Here is a 17,672-nt window from a genome sequence, read left to right on the forward strand (position 1 = left end):
AGGCTGGACGGAGCTAAAAATAGAACATTCTCACAATGTTCAGTTCTTCCAACAACAAGGTGAAAAGGACTCATTTAATGAAATTACTTTTTGTTTCCCTTCCACGAGAGGAACAATATTATTCCCACACACACGCATTCAACCAAACGGCGTGTAAAAAGTTTGAGGATGCCAACGACACATGGCGTTCCCAAGTGGTCACCCACCTAAGTACTAACCATGCCCGATGTTGCTTAACTTCGGTGATCGGACGAGAACCGGTGTTTTCAACATGGTATGGTCGTTGACAAGTATGCTCCTGCTATGTCCGCAACATAAGCGCCGTCGAAGGAGGCTGGACGGAGCTAAAAATAGAACATTCTCACAATGTTCAGTTCTTCCAACAACAAGGTGAAAAGGACTCATTTAATGAAATTACTTTTTGTTTCCCTTCCACGAGAGGAACAATATTATTCCCACACACACGCATTCAACCAAACGGCGTGTAAAAAGTTTGAGGATGCCAACGACACATGGCGTTCCCAAGTGGTCACCCACCTAAGTACTAACCATGCCCGATGTTGCTTAACTTCGGTGATCGGACGAGAACCGGTGTTTTCAACATGGTATGGTCGTTGACAAGTATGCTCCTGCTATGTCCGCAACATAAGCGCCGTCGAAGGAGGCTGGACGGAGCTAAAAATAGAACATTCTCACAATGTTCAGTTCTTCCAACAACAAGGTGAAAAGGACTCATTTAATGAAATTACTTTTTGTTTCCCTTCCACGAGAGGAACAATATTATTCCCACACACACGCATTCAACCAAACGGCGTGTAAAAAGTTTGAGGATGCCAACGACACATGGCGTTCCCAAGTGGTCACCCACCTAAGTACTAACCATGCCCGATGTTGCTTAACTTCGGTGATCGGACGAGAACCGGTGTTTTCAACATGGTATGGTCGTTGACAAGTATGCTCCTGCTATGTCCGCAACATAAGCGCCGTCGAAGGAGGCTGGACGGAGCTAAAAATAGAACATTCTCACAATGTTCAGTTCTTCCAACAACAAGGTGAAAAGCACTCATTTAATGAAATTACTTTTTGTTTCCCTTCCACGAGAGGAAGAATATTATTCCCACACACACGCACACAACCAAACGGCGTGTAAAAAGTTTGAGGATGCCAACGACACATGGCGTTCCCAAGTGGTCACCCACCTAAGTACTAACCATGCCCGATGTTGCTTAACTTCGGTGATCGGACGAGAACCGGTGTTTTCAACATGGTATGGTCGTTGACAAGTATGCTCCTGCTATGTCCGCAACATAAGCGCCGTCGAAGGAGGCTGGACGGAGCTAAAAATAGAACATTCTCACAATGTTCAGTTCTTCCAACAACAAGGTGAAAAGGACACATCGAATGAAATTACTTTTTGTTTCCCTTCCACGAGAGGAACAATATTATTCCCACACACACGCACACAACCAAACGGCGTGTAAAAAGTTCGAGGATGCCAACGACACATGGCGTTCCCAAGTGGTCACCCACCTAAGTACTAACCATGCCCGATGTTGCTTAACTTCGGTGATCGGACGAGAACCGGTGTTTTCAACATGGTATGGTCGTTGACAAGTATGCTCCTGCTATGTCCGCAACATAAGCGCCGTCGAAGGAGGCTGGACGGAGCTAAAAATAGAACATTCTCACAATGTTCAGTTCTTCCAACAACAAGGTGAAAAGGACACATCGACTGAAATTACTTTTTGTTTCCCTTCCAAGAGAGGAAGAATATTATTCCCACACACACGCATTCAACCAAACGGCGTGTAAAAAGTTCGAGGATGCCAACGACACATGGCGTTCCCAAGTGGTCACCCACCTAAGTACTAACCATGCCCGATGTTGCTTAACTTCGGTGATAGGACGAGAACCGGTGTTTTCAACATGGTATGGTCGTTGACAAGTATGCTCCTGCTATGTCCGCAACATAAGCGCCGTCGAAGGAGGCTGGACGGAGCTAAAAATAGAACATTCTCACAATGTTCAGTTCTTCCAACAACAAGGTGAAAAGGACTCATTTAATGAAATTTCTTTTTGTTTCCCTTCCACGAGAGGAAGAATATTATTCCCACACACACGCACACAACCAAACGGCGTGTAAAAAATTTGAGGATGCCAACGACACATGGCGTTCCCAAGTGGTCACCCACCTAAGTACTAACCATGCCCGATGTTGCTTAACTTCGGTGATCGGACGAGAACCGGTGTTTTCAACATGGTATGGTCGTTGACAAGTATGCTCCTGCTATGTCCGCAACATAAGCGCCGGCGAAGGAGGCTGGACGGAGCTAAAAATAGAACATTCTCACAATGTTCAGTTCTTCCAACAACAAGGTGAAAAGGACACATCGAATGAAATTACTTTTTGTTTCCCTTCCAAGAGAGGAACAATATTATTCCCACACACACGCATTCAACCAAACGGTGTGTAAAAAGTTTGAGGATGCCAACGACACATGGCGTTCCCAAGTGGTCACCCACCTAAGTACTAACCATGCCCGATGTTGCTTAACTTCGGTGATCGGACGAGAACCGGTGTTTTCAACATGGTATGGTCGTTGACAAATATGCTCCTGCTATGTCCGCAACATAAGCGCCGTCGAAGGAGGCTGGACGGAGCTAAAAATAGAACATTCTCACAATGTTCAGTTCTTCCAACAACAAGGTGAAAAGGACACATCGAATGAAATTACTTTTTGTTTCCCTTCCACGAGAGGAACAATATTATTCCCACACACACGCATTCAACCAAACGGTGTGTAAAAAAGTTTGAGGATGCCAACGACACATGGCGTTCCCAAGTGGTCACCCACCTAAGTACTAACCATGCCCGATGTTGCTTAACTTCGGTGATCGGACGAGAACCGGTGTTTTCAACATGGTATGGTCGTTGACAAGTATGCTCCTGCTATGTCCGCAACATAATCGCCGTAGAAGGAGGCTGGACGGAGCTAAAAATAGAACATTCTCACAATGTTCAGTTCTTCCAACAACAAGGTGAAAAGGACTCATTTAATGAAATTTCTTTTTGTTTCCCTTCCACGAGAGGAACAATATTATTCCCACACACACGCATTCAACCAAACGGCGTGTAAAAAGTTTGAGGATGCCAACGACACATGGCGTTCCCAAGTGGTCACCCACCTAAGTACTAACCATGCCCGATGTTGCTTAACTTCGGTGATCGGACGAGAACCGGTGTTTTCAACATGGTATGGTCGTTGACAAGTATGCTCCTGCTATGTCCGCAACATAAGCGCCGTCGAAGGAGGCTGGACGGAGCTAAAAATAGAACATTCTCACAATGTTCAGTTCTTCCAACAACAAGGTGAAAAGGACTCATTTAATGAAATTTCTTTTTGTTTCCCTTCCACGAGAGGAAGAATATTATTCCCACACACACGCATTCAACCAAACGGCGTGTAAAAAGTTTGAGGATGCCAACGACACATGGCGTTCCCAAGTGGTCACCCACCTAAGTACTAACCATGCCCGATGTTGCTTAACTTCGGTGATCGGACGAGAACCGGTGTTTTCAACATGGTATGGTCGTTGACAAGTATGCTCCTGCTATGTCCGCAACATAAGCGCCGTCGAAGGAGGCTGGACGGAGCTAAAAATAGAACATTCTCACAATGTTCAGTTCTTCCAACAACAAGGTGAAAAGGACTCATTTAATGAAATTTCTTTTTGTTTCCCTTCCACGAGAGGAAGAATATTATTCCCACACACACGCATTCAACCAAACGGCGTGTAAAAAGTTTGAGGATGCCAACGACACATGGCGTTCCCAAGTGGTCACCCACCTAAGTACTAACCATGCCCGATGTTGCTTAACTTCGGTGATCGGACGAGAACCGGTGTTTTCAACATGGTATGGTCGTTGACAAGTATGCTCCTGCTATGTCCGCAACATAAGCGCCGTCGAAGGAGGCTGGACGGAGCTAAAAATAGAACATTCTCACAATGTTCAGTTCTTCCAACAACAAGGTGAAAAGGACTCATTGAATGTAATTTCTTTTTGTTTCCCTTCCACGAGAGGAACAATATTATTCCCACACACACGCATTCAACCAAACGGCGTGTAAAAAGTTTGAGGATGCCAACGACACATGGCGTTCCCAAGTGGTCACCCACCTAAGTACTAACCATGCCCGATGTTGCTTAACTTCGGTGATCGGACGAGAACCGGTGTTTTCAACATGGTATGGTCGTTGACAAGTATGCTCCTGCTATGTCCGCAACATAAGCGCCGTCGAAGGAGGCTGCCAGGAGCTAAAAATAGAACATTCTCACAATGTTCAGTTCTTCCAACAACAAGGTGAAAAGGACTCATTTAATGAAATTTCTTTTTGTTTCCCTTCCACGAGAGGAAGAATATTATTCCCACACACACGCACACAACCAAACGGCGTGTAAAAAGTTTGAGGATGCCAACGACACATGGCGTTCCCAAGTGGTCACCCACCTAAGTACTAACCATGCCCGATGTTGCTTAACTTCGGTGATCGGACGAGAACCGGTGTTTTCAACATGGTATGGTCGTTGACAAGTATGCTCCTGCTATGTCCGCAACATAAGCGTCGTCGAAGGAGGCTGGACGGAGCTAAAAATAGAACATTCTCACAATGGCCATTTCTTCCAACAACAAGGTGAAAAGGACTCATTGAATGTAATTTCTTTTTGTTTTCCTTCCACGAGAGGAACAATATTATTCCCACACACACGCATTCAACCAAACGGCGTGTAAAAAGTTTGAGGATGCCAACGACACATGGCGTTCCCAAGTGGTCACCCACCTAAGTACTAACCATGCCCGATGTTGCTTAACTTCGGTGATCGGACGAGAACCGGTGTTTTCAACATGGTATGGTCGTTGACAAGTATGCTCCTGCTATGTCCGCAACATAATCGCCGTCGAAGGAGGCTGGACGGAGCTAAAAATAGAACATTCTCACAATGTTCAGTTCTTCCAACAACAAGGTGAAAAGGACTCATTTAATGAAATTTCTTTTTGTTTCCCTTCCACGAGAGGAAGAATATTATTCCCACACACACGCACACAACCAAACGGCGTGTAAAAAGTTCGAGGATGCCAACGACACATGGCGTTCCCAAGTGGTCACCCACCTAAGTACTAACCATGCCCGATGTTGCTTAACTTCGGTGATCGGACGAGAACCGGTGTTTTCAACATGGTATGGTCGTTGACAAGTATGCTCCTGCTATGTCCGCAACATAATCGCCGTCGAAGGAGGCTGGACGGAGCTAAAAATAGAACATTCTCACAATGTTCAGTTCTTCCAACAACAAGGTGAAAAGGACTCATTTAATGAAATTACTTTTTGTTTCCCTTCCACGAGAGGAACAATATTATTCCCACACACACGCATTCAACCAAACGGCGTGTAAAAAGTTTGAGGATGCCAACGACACATGGCGTTCCCAAGTGGTCACCCACCTAAGTACTAACCATGCCCGATGTTGCTTAACTTCGGTGATCGGACGAGAACCGGTGTTTTCAACATGGTATGGTCGTTGACAAGTATGCTCCTGCTATGTCCGCAACATAAGCGCCGTCGAAGGAGGCTGCCAGGAGCTAAAAATAGAACATTCTCACAATGTTCAGTTCTTCCAACAACAAGGTGAAAAAGACTCATTTAATGAAATTTCTTTTTGTTTCCCTTCCACGAGAGGAAGAATATTATTCCCACACACACGCACACAACCAAACGGCGTGTAAAAAGTTTGAGGATGCCAACGACACATGGCGTTCCCAAGTGGTCACCCACCTAAGTACTAACCATGCCCGATGTTGCTTAACTTCGGTGATCGGACGAGAACCGGTGTTTTCAACATGGTATGGTCGTTGACAAGTATGCTCCTGCTATGTACGCAACATAAACGCCGTCGAAGGAGGCTGGACGGAGCTAAAAATAGAACATTCTCACAATGTTCAGTTCTTCCAACAACAAGGTGAAAAGGACTCATTTAATGAAATTACTTTTTGTTTCCCTTCCACGAGAGGAACAATATTATTCCCACACACACGCATTCAACCAAACGGCGTGTAAAAAGTTTGAGGATGCCAACGACACATGGCGTTCCCAAGTGGTCACCCACCTAAGTACTAACCATGCCCGATGTTGCTTAACTTCGGTGATCGGACGAGAACCGGTGTTTTCAACATGGTATGGTCGTTGACAAGTATGCTCCTGCTATGTCCGCAACATAAGCGCCGTCGAAGGAGGCTGGACGGAGCTAAAAATAGAACATTCTCACAATGTTCAGTTCTTCCAACAACAAGGTGAAAAGGACACATCGACTGAAATTACTTTTTGTTTCCCTTCCAAGAGAGGAACAATATTATTCCCACACACACGCATTCAACCAAACGGTGTGTAAAAAAGTTTGAGGATGCCAACGACACATGGCGTTCCCAAGTGGTCACCCACCTAAGTACTAACCATGCCCGATGTTGCTTAACTTCGGTGATCGGACGAGAACCGGTGTTTTCAACATGGTATGGTCGTTGACAAGTATGCTCCTGCTATGTCCGCAACATAAGCGCCGTCGAAGGAGGCTGCCAGGAGCTAAAAATAGAACATTCTCACAATGTTCAGTTCTTCTAACAACAAGGTGAAAAGGACTCATTTAATGAAATTACTTTTTGTTTCCCTTCCACGAGAGGAACAATATTATTCCCACACACACGCATTCAACCAAACGGCGTGTAAAAAGTTTGAGGATGCCAACGACACATGGCGTTCCCAAGTGGTCACCCACCTAAGTACTAACCATGCCCGATGTTGCTTAACTTCGGTGATCGGACGAGAACCGGTGTTTTCAACATGGTATGGTCGTTGACAAGTATGCTCCTGCTATGTCCGCAACATAAGCGTCGTCGAAGGAGGCTGGACGGAGCTAAAAATAGAACATTCTCACAATGTTCAGTTCTTCCAACAACAAGGTGAAAAGGACTCATTTAATGAAATTACTTTTTGTTTCCCTTCCACGAGAGGAACAATATTATTCCCACACACACGCACACAACCAAACGGCGTGTAAAAAGTTTGAGGATGCCAACGACACATGGCGTTCCCAAGTGGTCACCCACCTAAGTACTAACCATGCCCGATGTTGCTTAACTTCGGTGATCGGACGAGAACCGGTGTTTTCAACATGGTATGGTCGTTGACAAGTATGCTCCTGCTATGTCCGCAACATAAGCGCCGTCGAAGGAGGCTGGACGGAGCTAAAAATAGAACATTCTCACAATGTTCAGTTCTTCCAACAACAAGGTGAAAAGGACTCATTGAATGTAATTTCTTTTTGTTTCCCTTCCACGAGAGGAAGAATATTATTCCCACACACACGCACACAACCAAACGGCGTGTAAAAAGTTTGAGGATGCCAACGACACATGGCGTTCCCAAGTGGTCACCCACCTAAGTACTAACCATGCCCGATGTTGCTTAACTTCGGTGATCGGACGAGAACCGGTGTTTTCAACATGGTATGGTCGTTGACAAGTATGCTCCTGCTATGTCCGCAACATAAGCGCCGTAGAAGGAGGCTGGACGGAGCTAAAAATAGAACATTCTCACAATGTTCAGTTCTTCCAACAACAAGGTGAAAAGGACTCATTGAATGTAATTTCTTTTTGTTTCCCTTCCACGAGAGGAAGAATATTATTCCCACACACACGCACACAACCAAACGGCGTGTAAAAAGTTTGAGGATGCCAACGACACATGGCGTTCCCAAGTGGTCACCCACCTAAGTACTAACCATGCCCGATGTTGCTTAACTTCGGTGATCGGACGAGAACCGGTGTTTTCAACATGGTATGGTCGTTGACAAGTATGCTCCTGCTATGTCCGCAACATAAGCGCCGTCGAAGGAGGCTGGACGGAGCTAAAAATAGAACATTCTCACAATGTTCAGTTCTTCCAACAACAAGGTGAAAAGGACTCATTTAATGAAATTACTTTTTGTTTCCCTTCCACGAGAGGAAGAATATTATTCCCACACACACGCACACAACCAAACGGCGTGTAAAAATTTGAGGATGCCAACGACACATGGCGTTCCCAAAGTGGTCACCCACCTAAGTACTAACCATGCCCGATGTTGCTTAACTTCGGTGATCGGACGAGAACCGGTGTTTTCAACATGGTATGGTCGTTGACAAGTATGCTCCTGCTATGTCCGCAACATAAGCGCCGGCGAAGGAGGCTGGACGGAGCTAAAAATAGAACATTCTCACAATGTTCAGTTCTTCCAACAACAAGGTGAAAAGGACACATCGAATGAAATTACTTTTTGTTTCCCTTCCAAGAGAGGAACAATATTATTCCCACACACACGCATTCAACCAAACGGTGTGTAAAAAAGTTTGAGGATGCCAACGACACATGGCGTTCCCAAGTGGTCACCCACCTAAGTACTAACCATGCCCGATGTTGCTTAACTTCGGTGATCGGACGAGAACCGGTGTTTTCAACATGGTATGGTCGTTGACAAGTATGCTCCTGCTATGTCCGCAACATAAGCGCCGTCGAAGGAGGCTGGACGGAGCTAAAAATAGAACATTCTCACAATGTTCAGTTCTTCCAACAACAAGGTGAAAAGGACTCATTGAATGTAATTTCTTTTTGTTTCCCTTCCACGAGAGGAAGAATATTATTCCCACACACACGCACACAACCAAACGGCGTGTAAAAAGTTTGAGGATGCCAACGACACATGGCGTTCCCAAGTGGTCACCCACCTAAGTACTAACCATGCCCGATGTTGCTTAACTTCGGTGATCGGACGAGAACCGGTGTTTTCAACATGGTATGGTCGTTGACAAGTATGCTCCTGCTATGTCCGCAACATAAGCGTCGTCGAAGGAGGCTGGACGGAGCTAAAAATAGAACATTCTCACAATGTTCAGTTCTTCCAACAACAAGGTGAAAAGGACACATCGAATGAAATTACTTTTTGTTTCCCTTCCACGAGAGGAACAATATTATTCCCACACACACGCATTCAACCAAACGGTGTGTAAAAAAGTTTGAGGATGCCAACGACACATGGCGTTCCCAAGTGGTCACCCACCTAAGTACTAACCATGCCCGATGTTGCTTAACTTCGGTGATCGGACGAGAACCGGTGTTTTCAACATGGTATGGTCGTTGACAAGTATGCTCCTGCTATGTCCGCAAGATAAGCGCCGTCGAAGGAGGCTGGACGCAGCTAAAAATAGAACATTCTCACAATGGCCAGTTCTTCCAACAACAAGGTGAAAAGGACTCATTGAATGAAATTTCTTCTTGTTTCCCTTCCACGAGAGGAAGAATATTATTCCCACACACACGCATACAACCAAACGGCGTGTAAAAAGTTTGAGGATGCCAACGACACATGGCGTTCCCAAGTGGTCACCCACCTAAGTACTAACCATGCCCGATGTTGCTTAACTTCGGTGATCGGACGAGAACCGGTGTTTTCAACATGGTATGGTCGTTGACAAGTATGCTCCTGCTATGTCCGCAACATAAGCGCCGTCGAAGGAGGCTGGACGGAGCTAAAAATAGAACATTCTCACAATGTTCAGTTCTTCCAACAACAAGGTGAAAAGGACTCATTTAATGAAATTTCTTTTTGTTTCCCTTCCACGAGAGGAAGAATATTATTCCCACACACACGCACACAACCAAACGGCGTGTAAAAAGTTTGAGGATGCCAACGACACATGGCGTTCCCAAGTGGTCACCCACCTAAGTACTAACCATGCCCGATGTTGCTTAACTTCGGTGATCGGACGAGAACCGGTGTTTTCAACATGGTATGGTCGTTGACAAGTATGCTCCTGCTATGTCCGCAACATAAGCGCCGTCGAAGGAGGCTGGACGGAGCTAAAAATAGAACATTCTCACAATGTTCAGTTCTTCCAACAACAAGGTGAAAAGGACTCATTTAATGAAATTACTTTTTGTTTCCCTTCCACGAGAGGAACAATATTATTCCCACACACACGCATTCAACCAAACGGCGTGTAAAAAGTTTGAGGATGCCAACGACACATGGCGTTCCCAAGTGGTCACCCACCTAAGTACTAACCATGCCCGATGTTGCTTAACTTCGGTGATCGGACGAGAACCGGTGTTTTCAACATGGTATGGTCGTTGACAAGTATGCTCCTGCTATGTCCGCAACATAAGCGCCGTCGAAGGAGGCTGGACGGAGCTAAAAATAGAACATTCTCACAATGTTCAGTTCTTCCAACAACAAGGTGAAAAGGACTCATTTAATGAAATTACTTTTTGTTTCCCTTCCACGAGAGGAACAATATTATTCCCACACACACGCATTCAACCAAACGGCGTGTAAAAAGTTTGAGGATGCCAACGACACATGGCGTTCCCAAGTGGTCACCCACCTAAGTACTAACCATGCCCGATGTTGCTTAACTTCGGTGATCGGACGAGAACCGGTGTTTTCAACATGGTATGGTCGTTGACAAGTATGCTCCTGCTATGTCCGCAACATAAGCGCCGTCGAAGGAGGCTGGACGGAGCTAAAAATAGAACATTCTCACAATGTTCAGTTCTTCCAACAACAAGGTGAAAAGCACTCATTTAATGAAATTACTTTTTGTTTCCCTTCCACGAGAGGAAGAATATTATTCCCACACACACGCATTCAACCAAACGGCGTGTAAAAAGTTTGAGGATGCCAACGACACATGGCGTTCCCAAGTGGTCACCCACCTAAGTACTAACCATGCCCGATGTTGCTTAACTTCGGTGATCGGACGAGAACCGGTGTTTTCAACATGGTATGGTCGTTGACAAGTATGCTCCTGCTATGTCCGCAACATAAGCGCCGTCGAAGGAGGCTGGACGGAGCTAAAAATAGAACATTCTCACAATGTTCAGTTCTTCCAACAACAAGGTGAAAAGGACACATCGAATGAAATTACTTTTTGTTTCCCTTCCACGAGAGGAACAATATTATTCCCACACACACGCACACAACCAAACGGCGTGTAAAAAGTTCGAGGATGCCAACGACACATGGCGTTCCCAAGTGGTCACCCACCTAAGTACTACTAACCATGCCCGATGTTGCTTAACTTCGGTGATCGGACGAGAACCGGTGTTTTCAACATGGTATGGTCGTTGACAAGTATGCTCCTGCTATGTCCGCAACATAAGCGCCGTCGAAGGAGGCTGGACGGAGCTAAAAATAGAACATTCTCACAATGTTCAGTTCTTCCAACAACAAGGTGAAAAGCACTCATTTAATGAAATTACTTTTTGTTTCCCTTCCACGAGAGGAAGAATATTATTCCCACACACACGCATTCAACCAAACGGCGTGTAAAAAGTTTGAGGATGCCAACGACACATGGCGTTCCCAAGTGGTCACCCACCTAAGTACTAACCATGCCCGATGTTGCTTAACTTCGGTGATCGGACGAGAACCGGTGTTTTCAACATGGTATGGTCGTTGACAAGTATGCTCCTGCTATGTCCGCAACATAAGCGCCGTCGAAGGAGGCTGGACGGAGCTAAAAATAGAACATTCTCACAATGTTCAGTTCTTCCAACAACAAGGTGAAAAGGACACATCGACTGAAATTACTTTTTGTTTCCCTTCCAAGAGAGGAACAATATTATTCCCACACACACGCATTCAACCAAACGGTGTGTAAAAAAGTTTGAGGATGCCAACGACACATGGCGTTCCCAAGTGGTCACCCACCTAAGTACTAACCATGCCCGATGTTGCTTAACTTCGGTGATCGGACGAGAACCGGTGTTTTCAACATGGTATGGTCGTTGACAAGTATGCTCCTGCTATGTCCGCAACATAAGCGCCGTCGAAGGAGGCTGCCAGGAGCTAAAAATAGAACATTCTCACAATGTTCAGTTCTTCCAACAACAAGGTGAAAAGGACTCATTTAATGAAATTTCTTTTTGTTTCCCTTCCACGAGAGGAAGAATATTATTCCCACACACACGCACACAACCAAACGGCGTGTAAAAAGTTTGAGGATGCCAACGACACATGGCGTTCCCAAGTGGTCACCCACCTAAGTACTAACCATGCCCGATGTTGCTTAACTTCGGTGATCGGACGAGAACCGGTGTTTTCAACATGGTATGGTCGTTGACAAGTATGCTCCTGCTATGTCCGCAACATAAGCGCCGTCGAAGGAGGCTGCCAGGAGCTAAAAATAGAACATTCTCACAATGTTCAGTTCTTCCAACAACAAGGTGAAAAGGACACATCGACTGAAATTACTTTTTGTTTCCCTTCCAAGAGAGGAACAATATTATTCCCACACACACGCATTCAACCAAACGGTGTGTAAAAAAGTTTGAGGATGCCAACGACACATGGCGTTCCCAAGTGGTCACCCACCTAAGTACTAACCATGCCCGATGTTGCTTAACTTCGGTGATCGGACGAGAACCGGTGTTTTCAACATGGTATGGTCGTTGACAAGTATGCTCCTGCTATGTCCGCAACATAAGCGCCGTCGAAGGAGGCTGCCAGGAGCTAAAAATAGAACATTCTCACAATGTTCAGTTCTTCCAACAACAAGGTGAAAAGGACTCATTTAATGAAATTTCTTTTTGTTTCCCTTCCACGAGAGGAAGAATATTATTCCCACACACACGCACACAACCAAACGGCGTGTAAAAAGTTTGAGGATGCCAACGACACATGGCGTTCCCAAGTGGTCACCCACCTAAGTACTAACCATGCCCGATGTTGCTTAACTTCGGTGATCGGACGAGAACCGGTGTTTTCAACATGGTATGGTCGTTGACAAGTATGCTCCTGCTATGTCCGCAACATAAGCGCCGTCGAAGGAGGCTGGACGGAGCTAAAAATAGAACATTCTCACAATGTTCAGTTCTTCCAACAACAAGGTGAAAAGGACACATCGACTGAAATTACTTTTTGTTTCCCTTCCAAGAGAGGAACAATATTATTCCCACACACACGCATTCAACCAAACGGTGTGTAAAAAAGTTTGAGGATGCCAACGACACATGGCGTTCCCAAGTGGTCACCCACCTAAGTACTAACCATGCCCGATGTTGCTTAACTTCGGTGATCGGACGAGAACCGGTGTTTTCAACATGGTATGGTCGTTGACAAGTATGCTCCTGCTATGTCCGCAACATAAGCGCCGTCGAAGGAGGCTGCCAGGAGCTAAAAATAGAACATTCTCACAATGTTCAGTTCTTCCAACAACAAGGTGAAAAGGACTCATTTAATGAAATTTCTTTTTGTTTCCCTTCCACGAGAGGAAGAATATTATTCCCACACACACGCACACAACCAAACGGCGTGTAAAAAGTTTGAGGATGCCAACGACACATGGCGTTCCCAAGTGGTCACCCACCTAAGTACTAACCATGCCCGATGTTGCTTAACTTCGGTGATCGGACGAGAACCGGTGTTTTCAACATGGTATGGTCGTTGACAAGTATGCTCCTGCTATGTCCGCAACATAAGCGCCGTCGAAGGAGGCTGGACGGAGCTAAAAATAGAACATTCTCACAATGTTCAGTTCTTCCAACAACAAGGTGAAAAGGACTCATTGAATGTAATTTCTTTTTGTTTCCCTTCCACGAGAGGAACAATATTATTCCCACACACACGCATTCAACCAAACGGCGTGTAAAAAGTTTGAGGATGCCAACGACACATGGCGTTCCCAAGTGGTCACCCACCTAAGTACTAACCATGCCCGATGTTGCTTAACTTCGGTGATCGGACGAGAACCGGTGTTTTCAACATGGTATGGTCGTTGACAAGTATGCTCCTGCTATGTCCGCAACATAAGCGTCGTCGAAGGAGGCTGGACGGAGCTAAAAATAGAACATTCTCACAATGTTCAGTTCTTCCAACAACAAGGTGAAAAGGACTCATTTAATGAAATTACTTTTTGTTTCCCTTCCACGAGAGGAAGAATATTATTCCCACACACACGCACACAACCAAACGGCGTGTAAAAAGTTTGAGGATGCCAACGACACATGGCGTTCCCAAGTGGTCACCCACCTAAGTACTAACCATGCCCGATGTTGCTTAACTTCGGTGATCGGACGAGAACCGGTGTTTTCAACATGGTATGGTCGTTGACAAGTATGCTCCTGCTATGTCCGCAACATAAGCGCCGTCGAAGGAGGCTGGACGGAGCTAAAAATAGAACATTCTCACAATGTTCAGTTCTTCCAACAACAAGGTGAAAAGGACACATCGAATGAAATTACTTTTTGTTTCCCTTCCAAGAGAGGAACAATATTATTCCCACACACACGCATTCAACCAAACGGTGTGTAAAAAAGTTTGAGGATGCCAACGACACATGGCGTTCCCAAGTGGTCACCCACCTAAATACTAACCATGCCCGATGTTGCTTAACTTCGGTGATCGGACGAGAACCGGTGTTTTCAACATGGTATGGTCGTTGACAAGTATGCTCCTGCTATGTCCGCAACATAAGCGCCGTCGAAGGAGGCTGGACGGAGCTAAAAATAGAACATTCTCACAATGTTCAGTTCTTCCAACAACAAGGTGAAAAGGACTCATTTAATGAAACTACTTTTTGTTTCCCTTCCAAGAGAGGAACAATATTATTCCCACACACACGCATTCAACCAAACGGTGTGTAAAAAAGTTTGAGGATGCCAACACGACACATGGCGTTCCCAAGTGGTCACCCACCTAAGTACTAACCATGCCCGATGTTGCTTAACTTCGGTGATCGGACGAGAACCGGTGTTTTCAACATGGTATGGTCGTTGACAAGTATGCTCCTGCTATGTCCGCAACATAAGCGCCGTCGAAGGAGGCTACCAGGAGCTAAAAATAGAACATTCTCACAATGTTCAGTTCTTCCAACAACAAGGTGAAAAGGACTCATTTAATGAAATTTCTTTTTGTTTCCCTTCCACGAGAGGAAGAATATTATTCCCACACACACGCATTCAACCAAACGGCGTGTAAAAAGTTTGAGGATGCCAACGACACATGGCGTTCCCAAGTGGTCACCCACCTAAGTACTAACCATGCCCGATGTTGCTTAACTTCGGTGATCGGACGAGAACCGGTGTTTTCAACATGGTATGGTCGTTGACAAGTATGCTCCTGCTATGTCCGCAACATAAGCGCCGTCGAAGGAGGCTGCCAGGAGCTAAAAATAGAACATTCTCACAATGTTCAGTTCTTCTAACAACAAGGTGAAAAGGACTCATTTAATGAAATTACTTTTTGTTTCCCTTCCACGAGAGGAACAATATTATTCCCACACACACGCATTCAACCAAACGGCGTGTAAAAAGTTTGAGGATGCCAACGACACATGGCGTTCCCAAGTGGTCACCCCCCACCTAAGTACTAACCATGCCCGATGTTGCTTAACTTCGGTGATCGGACGAGAACCGGTGTTTTCAACATGGTATGGTCGTTGACAAGTATGCTCCTGCTATGTCCGCAACATAAGCGTCGTCGAAGGAGGCTGGACGGAGCTAAAAATAGAACATTCTCACAATGTTCAGTTCTTCCAACAACAAGGTGAAAAGGACTCATTTAATGAAATTACTTTTTGTTTCCCTTCCACGAGAGGAAGAATATTATTCCCACACACACGCATTCAACCAAACGGTGTGTAAAAAAGTTTGAGGATGCCAACGACACATGGCGTTCCCAAGTGGTCACCCACCTAAGTACTAACCATGCCCGATGTTGCTTAACTTCGGTGATCGGACGAGAACCGGTGTTTTCAACATGGTATGGTCGTTGACAAGTATGCTCCTGCTATGTCCGCAACATAAGCGCCGTCGAAGGAGGCTGGACGGAGCTAAAAATAGAACATTCTCACAATGTTCAGTTCTTCCAACAACAAGGTGAAAAGGACACATCGAATGAAATTACTTTTTGTTTCCCTTCCACGAGAGGAACAATATTATTCCCACACACACGCACACAACCAAACGGCGTGTAAAAAGTTCGAGGATGCCAACGACACATGGCGTTCCCAAGTGGTCACCCACCTAAGTACTACTAACCATGCCCGATGTTGCTTAACTTCGGTGATCGGACGAGAACCGGTGTTTTCAACATGGTATGGTCGTTGACAAGTATGCTCCTGCTATGTCCGCAACATAAGCGCCGTCGAAGGAGGCTGGACGGAGCTAAAAATAGAACATTCTCACAATGTTCAGTTCTTCCAACAACAAGGTGAAAAGGACTCATTTAATGAAATTTCTTTTTGTTTCCCTTCCACGAGAGGAAGAATATTATTCCCACACACACGCACACAACCAAACGGCGTGTAAAAAGTTTGAGGATGCCAACGACACATGGCGTTCCCAAGTGGTCACCCACCTAAGTACTAACCATGCCCGATGTTGCTTAACTTCGGTGATCGGACGAGAACCGGTGTTTTCAACATGGTATGGTCGTTGACAAGTATGCTCCTGCTATGTCCGCAACATAAGCGCCGTCGAAGGAGGCTGGACGGAGCTAAAAATAGAACATTCTCACAATGTTCAGTTCTTCCAACAACAAGGTGAAAAGGACACATCGAATGAAATTACTTTTTGTTTCCCTTCCACGAGAGGAACAATATTATTCCCACACACACGCACACAACCAAACGGCGTGTAAAAAGTTCGAGGATGCCAACGACACATGGCGTTCCCAAGTGGTCACCCACCTAAGTACTACTAACCATGCCCGATGTTGCTTAACTTCGGTGATCGGACGAGAACCGGTGTTTTCAACATGGTATGGTCGTTGACAAGTATGCTCCTGCTATGTCCGCAACATAAGCGCCGTCGAAGGAGGCTGGACGGAGCTAAAAATAGAACATTCTCACAATGTTCAGTTCTTCCAACAACAAGGTGAAAAGGACTCATTTAATGAAATTTCTTTTTGTTTCCCTTCCACGAGAGGAAGAATATTATTCCCACACACACGCACACAACCAAACGGCGTGTAAAAAGTTTGAGGATGCCAACGACACATGGCGTTCCCAAGTGGTCACCCACCTAAGTACTAACCATGCCCGATGTTGCTTAACTTCGGTGATCGGACGAGAACCGGTGTTTTCAACATGGTATGGTCGTTGACAAGTATGCTCCTGCTATGTCCGCAACATAAGCGCCGTCGAAGGAGGCTGGACGGAGCTAAAAATAGAACATTCTCACAATGTTCAGTTCTTCCAACAACAAGGTGAAAAGGACACATCGAATGAAATTACTTTTTGTTTCCCTTCCAAGAGAGGAACAATATTATTCCCACACACACGCATTCAACCAAACGGTGTGTAAAAAAGTTTGAGGATGCCAACGACACATGGCGTTCCCAAGTGGTCACCCACCTAAATACTAACCATGCCCGATGTTGCTTAACTTCGGTGATCGGACGAGAACCGGTGTTTTCAACATGGTATGGTCGTTGACAAGTATGCTCCTGCTATGTCCGCAACATAAGCGCCGTCGAAGGAGGCTGGACGGAGCTAAAAATAGAACATTCTCACAATGTTCAGTTCTTCCAACAACAAGGTGAAAAGGACTCATTTAATGAAACTACTTTTTGTTTCCCTTCCA

The 17,672-nt window shown here is 45.4% G+C and overlaps 53 non-coding genes across 53 annotated transcripts; all 53 read right to left on the reverse strand.

Moving 5' to 3' along the window:
• Window positions 1-169: 169 nt before the first annotated feature.
• On the reverse strand, window positions 170-288 carry LOC131283453 (5S ribosomal RNA). The gene has a single exon (XR_009188931.1). It is a non-coding gene; the product is annotated as a 5S ribosomal RNA (ribosomal RNA).
• A 212-nt stretch (window positions 289-500) lies between these two features.
• On the reverse strand, window positions 501-619 carry LOC131283454 (5S ribosomal RNA). Its single transcript, XR_009188932.1, has one exon. It is a non-coding gene; the product is annotated as a 5S ribosomal RNA (ribosomal RNA).
• A 212-nt stretch (window positions 620-831) lies between these two features.
• LOC131283455 (5S ribosomal RNA) lies at window positions 832-950 on the reverse strand. The gene has a single exon (XR_009188933.1). It is a non-coding gene; the product is annotated as a 5S ribosomal RNA (ribosomal RNA).
• A 212-nt stretch (window positions 951-1,162) lies between these two features.
• LOC131283456 (5S ribosomal RNA) lies at window positions 1,163-1,281 on the reverse strand. The gene has a single exon (XR_009188934.1). It is a non-coding gene; the product is annotated as a 5S ribosomal RNA (ribosomal RNA).
• A 212-nt stretch (window positions 1,282-1,493) lies between these two features.
• Window positions 1,494-1,612, reverse strand: LOC131283458 (5S ribosomal RNA). The gene has a single exon (XR_009188936.1). It is a non-coding gene; the product is annotated as a 5S ribosomal RNA (ribosomal RNA).
• Window positions 1,613-1,824: 212 nt separating this feature from the next.
• Window positions 1,825-1,943, reverse strand: LOC131283236 (5S ribosomal RNA). Its single transcript, XR_009188728.1, has one exon. It is a non-coding gene; the product is annotated as a 5S ribosomal RNA (ribosomal RNA).
• A 212-nt stretch (window positions 1,944-2,155) lies between these two features.
• LOC131283459 (5S ribosomal RNA) lies at window positions 2,156-2,274 on the reverse strand. Its single transcript, XR_009188937.1, has one exon. It is a non-coding gene; the product is annotated as a 5S ribosomal RNA (ribosomal RNA).
• Window positions 2,275-2,486: 212 nt separating this feature from the next.
• On the reverse strand, window positions 2,487-2,605 carry LOC131283460 (5S ribosomal RNA). Its single transcript, XR_009188938.1, has one exon. It is a non-coding gene; the product is annotated as a 5S ribosomal RNA (ribosomal RNA).
• A 213-nt stretch (window positions 2,606-2,818) lies between these two features.
• Window positions 2,819-2,937, reverse strand: LOC131283462 (5S ribosomal RNA). The gene has a single exon (XR_009188939.1). It is a non-coding gene; the product is annotated as a 5S ribosomal RNA (ribosomal RNA).
• Window positions 2,938-3,149: 212 nt separating this feature from the next.
• Window positions 3,150-3,268, reverse strand: LOC131283463 (5S ribosomal RNA). Its single transcript, XR_009188940.1, has one exon. It is a non-coding gene; the product is annotated as a 5S ribosomal RNA (ribosomal RNA).
• A 212-nt stretch (window positions 3,269-3,480) lies between these two features.
• LOC131283464 (5S ribosomal RNA) lies at window positions 3,481-3,599 on the reverse strand. Its single transcript, XR_009188941.1, has one exon. It is a non-coding gene; the product is annotated as a 5S ribosomal RNA (ribosomal RNA).
• Window positions 3,600-3,811: 212 nt separating this feature from the next.
• LOC131283465 (5S ribosomal RNA) lies at window positions 3,812-3,930 on the reverse strand. The gene has a single exon (XR_009188942.1). It is a non-coding gene; the product is annotated as a 5S ribosomal RNA (ribosomal RNA).
• Window positions 3,931-4,142: 212 nt separating this feature from the next.
• LOC131283466 (5S ribosomal RNA) lies at window positions 4,143-4,261 on the reverse strand. Its single transcript, XR_009188943.1, has one exon. It is a non-coding gene; the product is annotated as a 5S ribosomal RNA (ribosomal RNA).
• A 212-nt stretch (window positions 4,262-4,473) lies between these two features.
• LOC131283467 (5S ribosomal RNA) lies at window positions 4,474-4,592 on the reverse strand. The gene has a single exon (XR_009188944.1). It is a non-coding gene; the product is annotated as a 5S ribosomal RNA (ribosomal RNA).
• A 212-nt stretch (window positions 4,593-4,804) lies between these two features.
• LOC131283468 (5S ribosomal RNA) lies at window positions 4,805-4,923 on the reverse strand. The gene has a single exon (XR_009188945.1). It is a non-coding gene; the product is annotated as a 5S ribosomal RNA (ribosomal RNA).
• A 212-nt stretch (window positions 4,924-5,135) lies between these two features.
• On the reverse strand, window positions 5,136-5,254 carry LOC131283470 (5S ribosomal RNA). Its single transcript, XR_009188947.1, has one exon. It is a non-coding gene; the product is annotated as a 5S ribosomal RNA (ribosomal RNA).
• Window positions 5,255-5,466: 212 nt separating this feature from the next.
• Window positions 5,467-5,585, reverse strand: LOC131283471 (5S ribosomal RNA). Its single transcript, XR_009188948.1, has one exon. It is a non-coding gene; the product is annotated as a 5S ribosomal RNA (ribosomal RNA).
• A 212-nt stretch (window positions 5,586-5,797) lies between these two features.
• Window positions 5,798-5,916, reverse strand: LOC131283472 (5S ribosomal RNA). Its single transcript, XR_009188949.1, has one exon. It is a non-coding gene; the product is annotated as a 5S ribosomal RNA (ribosomal RNA).
• Window positions 5,917-6,128: 212 nt separating this feature from the next.
• On the reverse strand, window positions 6,129-6,247 carry LOC131283473 (5S ribosomal RNA). The gene has a single exon (XR_009188950.1). It is a non-coding gene; the product is annotated as a 5S ribosomal RNA (ribosomal RNA).
• Window positions 6,248-6,460: 213 nt separating this feature from the next.
• On the reverse strand, window positions 6,461-6,579 carry LOC131283474 (5S ribosomal RNA). Its single transcript, XR_009188951.1, has one exon. It is a non-coding gene; the product is annotated as a 5S ribosomal RNA (ribosomal RNA).
• A 212-nt stretch (window positions 6,580-6,791) lies between these two features.
• On the reverse strand, window positions 6,792-6,910 carry LOC131283475 (5S ribosomal RNA). The gene has a single exon (XR_009188952.1). It is a non-coding gene; the product is annotated as a 5S ribosomal RNA (ribosomal RNA).
• A 212-nt stretch (window positions 6,911-7,122) lies between these two features.
• On the reverse strand, window positions 7,123-7,241 carry LOC131283476 (5S ribosomal RNA). Its single transcript, XR_009188953.1, has one exon. It is a non-coding gene; the product is annotated as a 5S ribosomal RNA (ribosomal RNA).
• A 212-nt stretch (window positions 7,242-7,453) lies between these two features.
• Window positions 7,454-7,572, reverse strand: LOC131283478 (5S ribosomal RNA). The gene has a single exon (XR_009188954.1). It is a non-coding gene; the product is annotated as a 5S ribosomal RNA (ribosomal RNA).
• Window positions 7,573-7,784: 212 nt separating this feature from the next.
• LOC131283479 (5S ribosomal RNA) lies at window positions 7,785-7,903 on the reverse strand. The gene has a single exon (XR_009188955.1). It is a non-coding gene; the product is annotated as a 5S ribosomal RNA (ribosomal RNA).
• A 211-nt stretch (window positions 7,904-8,114) lies between these two features.
• Window positions 8,115-8,234, reverse strand: LOC131283223 (5S ribosomal RNA). The gene has a single exon (XR_009188716.1). It is a non-coding gene; the product is annotated as a 5S ribosomal RNA (ribosomal RNA).
• A 213-nt stretch (window positions 8,235-8,447) lies between these two features.
• On the reverse strand, window positions 8,448-8,566 carry LOC131283480 (5S ribosomal RNA). Its single transcript, XR_009188956.1, has one exon. It is a non-coding gene; the product is annotated as a 5S ribosomal RNA (ribosomal RNA).
• Window positions 8,567-8,778: 212 nt separating this feature from the next.
• Window positions 8,779-8,897, reverse strand: LOC131283482 (5S ribosomal RNA). The gene has a single exon (XR_009188958.1). It is a non-coding gene; the product is annotated as a 5S ribosomal RNA (ribosomal RNA).
• Window positions 8,898-9,110: 213 nt separating this feature from the next.
• Window positions 9,111-9,229, reverse strand: LOC131283483 (5S ribosomal RNA). The gene has a single exon (XR_009188959.1). It is a non-coding gene; the product is annotated as a 5S ribosomal RNA (ribosomal RNA).
• Window positions 9,230-9,441: 212 nt separating this feature from the next.
• LOC131283484 (5S ribosomal RNA) lies at window positions 9,442-9,560 on the reverse strand. Its single transcript, XR_009188960.1, has one exon. It is a non-coding gene; the product is annotated as a 5S ribosomal RNA (ribosomal RNA).
• A 212-nt stretch (window positions 9,561-9,772) lies between these two features.
• Window positions 9,773-9,891, reverse strand: LOC131283485 (5S ribosomal RNA). The gene has a single exon (XR_009188961.1). It is a non-coding gene; the product is annotated as a 5S ribosomal RNA (ribosomal RNA).
• A 212-nt stretch (window positions 9,892-10,103) lies between these two features.
• LOC131283486 (5S ribosomal RNA) lies at window positions 10,104-10,222 on the reverse strand. Its single transcript, XR_009188962.1, has one exon. It is a non-coding gene; the product is annotated as a 5S ribosomal RNA (ribosomal RNA).
• A 212-nt stretch (window positions 10,223-10,434) lies between these two features.
• Window positions 10,435-10,553, reverse strand: LOC131283487 (5S ribosomal RNA). The gene has a single exon (XR_009188963.1). It is a non-coding gene; the product is annotated as a 5S ribosomal RNA (ribosomal RNA).
• A 212-nt stretch (window positions 10,554-10,765) lies between these two features.
• LOC131283488 (5S ribosomal RNA) lies at window positions 10,766-10,884 on the reverse strand. The gene has a single exon (XR_009188964.1). It is a non-coding gene; the product is annotated as a 5S ribosomal RNA (ribosomal RNA).
• A 212-nt stretch (window positions 10,885-11,096) lies between these two features.
• LOC131283231 (5S ribosomal RNA) lies at window positions 11,097-11,218 on the reverse strand. The gene has a single exon (XR_009188723.1). It is a non-coding gene; the product is annotated as a 5S ribosomal RNA (ribosomal RNA).
• A 212-nt stretch (window positions 11,219-11,430) lies between these two features.
• Window positions 11,431-11,549, reverse strand: LOC131283489 (5S ribosomal RNA). The gene has a single exon (XR_009188965.1). It is a non-coding gene; the product is annotated as a 5S ribosomal RNA (ribosomal RNA).
• Window positions 11,550-11,762: 213 nt separating this feature from the next.
• LOC131283490 (5S ribosomal RNA) lies at window positions 11,763-11,881 on the reverse strand. Its single transcript, XR_009188966.1, has one exon. It is a non-coding gene; the product is annotated as a 5S ribosomal RNA (ribosomal RNA).
• Window positions 11,882-12,093: 212 nt separating this feature from the next.
• LOC131283491 (5S ribosomal RNA) lies at window positions 12,094-12,212 on the reverse strand. Its single transcript, XR_009188967.1, has one exon. It is a non-coding gene; the product is annotated as a 5S ribosomal RNA (ribosomal RNA).
• A 213-nt stretch (window positions 12,213-12,425) lies between these two features.
• Window positions 12,426-12,544, reverse strand: LOC131283494 (5S ribosomal RNA). Its single transcript, XR_009188969.1, has one exon. It is a non-coding gene; the product is annotated as a 5S ribosomal RNA (ribosomal RNA).
• A 212-nt stretch (window positions 12,545-12,756) lies between these two features.
• LOC131283495 (5S ribosomal RNA) lies at window positions 12,757-12,875 on the reverse strand. Its single transcript, XR_009188970.1, has one exon. It is a non-coding gene; the product is annotated as a 5S ribosomal RNA (ribosomal RNA).
• Window positions 12,876-13,088: 213 nt separating this feature from the next.
• Window positions 13,089-13,207, reverse strand: LOC131283496 (5S ribosomal RNA). The gene has a single exon (XR_009188971.1). It is a non-coding gene; the product is annotated as a 5S ribosomal RNA (ribosomal RNA).
• Window positions 13,208-13,419: 212 nt separating this feature from the next.
• LOC131283497 (5S ribosomal RNA) lies at window positions 13,420-13,538 on the reverse strand. The gene has a single exon (XR_009188972.1). It is a non-coding gene; the product is annotated as a 5S ribosomal RNA (ribosomal RNA).
• A 212-nt stretch (window positions 13,539-13,750) lies between these two features.
• On the reverse strand, window positions 13,751-13,869 carry LOC131283498 (5S ribosomal RNA). The gene has a single exon (XR_009188973.1). It is a non-coding gene; the product is annotated as a 5S ribosomal RNA (ribosomal RNA).
• Window positions 13,870-14,081: 212 nt separating this feature from the next.
• Window positions 14,082-14,200, reverse strand: LOC131283500 (5S ribosomal RNA). Its single transcript, XR_009188975.1, has one exon. It is a non-coding gene; the product is annotated as a 5S ribosomal RNA (ribosomal RNA).
• A 213-nt stretch (window positions 14,201-14,413) lies between these two features.
• On the reverse strand, window positions 14,414-14,532 carry LOC131283204 (5S ribosomal RNA). Its single transcript, XR_009188698.1, has one exon. It is a non-coding gene; the product is annotated as a 5S ribosomal RNA (ribosomal RNA).
• A 213-nt stretch (window positions 14,533-14,745) lies between these two features.
• LOC131283246 (5S ribosomal RNA) lies at window positions 14,746-14,866 on the reverse strand. The gene has a single exon (XR_009188737.1). It is a non-coding gene; the product is annotated as a 5S ribosomal RNA (ribosomal RNA).
• A 212-nt stretch (window positions 14,867-15,078) lies between these two features.
• Window positions 15,079-15,197, reverse strand: LOC131283501 (5S ribosomal RNA). Its single transcript, XR_009188976.1, has one exon. It is a non-coding gene; the product is annotated as a 5S ribosomal RNA (ribosomal RNA).
• Window positions 15,198-15,409: 212 nt separating this feature from the next.
• Window positions 15,410-15,531, reverse strand: LOC131283251 (5S ribosomal RNA). The gene has a single exon (XR_009188742.1). It is a non-coding gene; the product is annotated as a 5S ribosomal RNA (ribosomal RNA).
• Window positions 15,532-15,744: 213 nt separating this feature from the next.
• Window positions 15,745-15,863, reverse strand: LOC131283502 (5S ribosomal RNA). The gene has a single exon (XR_009188977.1). It is a non-coding gene; the product is annotated as a 5S ribosomal RNA (ribosomal RNA).
• Window positions 15,864-16,075: 212 nt separating this feature from the next.
• LOC131283232 (5S ribosomal RNA) lies at window positions 16,076-16,197 on the reverse strand. Its single transcript, XR_009188724.1, has one exon. It is a non-coding gene; the product is annotated as a 5S ribosomal RNA (ribosomal RNA).
• Window positions 16,198-16,409: 212 nt separating this feature from the next.
• On the reverse strand, window positions 16,410-16,528 carry LOC131283503 (5S ribosomal RNA). The gene has a single exon (XR_009188978.1). It is a non-coding gene; the product is annotated as a 5S ribosomal RNA (ribosomal RNA).
• A 212-nt stretch (window positions 16,529-16,740) lies between these two features.
• LOC131283233 (5S ribosomal RNA) lies at window positions 16,741-16,862 on the reverse strand. The gene has a single exon (XR_009188725.1). It is a non-coding gene; the product is annotated as a 5S ribosomal RNA (ribosomal RNA).
• Window positions 16,863-17,074: 212 nt separating this feature from the next.
• LOC131283504 (5S ribosomal RNA) lies at window positions 17,075-17,193 on the reverse strand. Its single transcript, XR_009188979.1, has one exon. It is a non-coding gene; the product is annotated as a 5S ribosomal RNA (ribosomal RNA).
• Window positions 17,194-17,406: 213 nt separating this feature from the next.
• On the reverse strand, window positions 17,407-17,525 carry LOC131283205 (5S ribosomal RNA). Its single transcript, XR_009188699.1, has one exon. It is a non-coding gene; the product is annotated as a 5S ribosomal RNA (ribosomal RNA).
• Between the last annotated feature and the right edge of the window lie 147 nt (window positions 17,526-17,672).

This window comes from Anopheles ziemanni, chromosome 2 (assembly GCF_943734765.1).
Source record: "Anopheles ziemanni chromosome 2, idAnoZiCoDA_A2_x.2, whole genome shotgun sequence".
Taxonomy (NCBI): Eukaryota; Metazoa; Arthropoda; class Insecta; order Diptera; family Culicidae; genus Anopheles; species Anopheles ziemanni.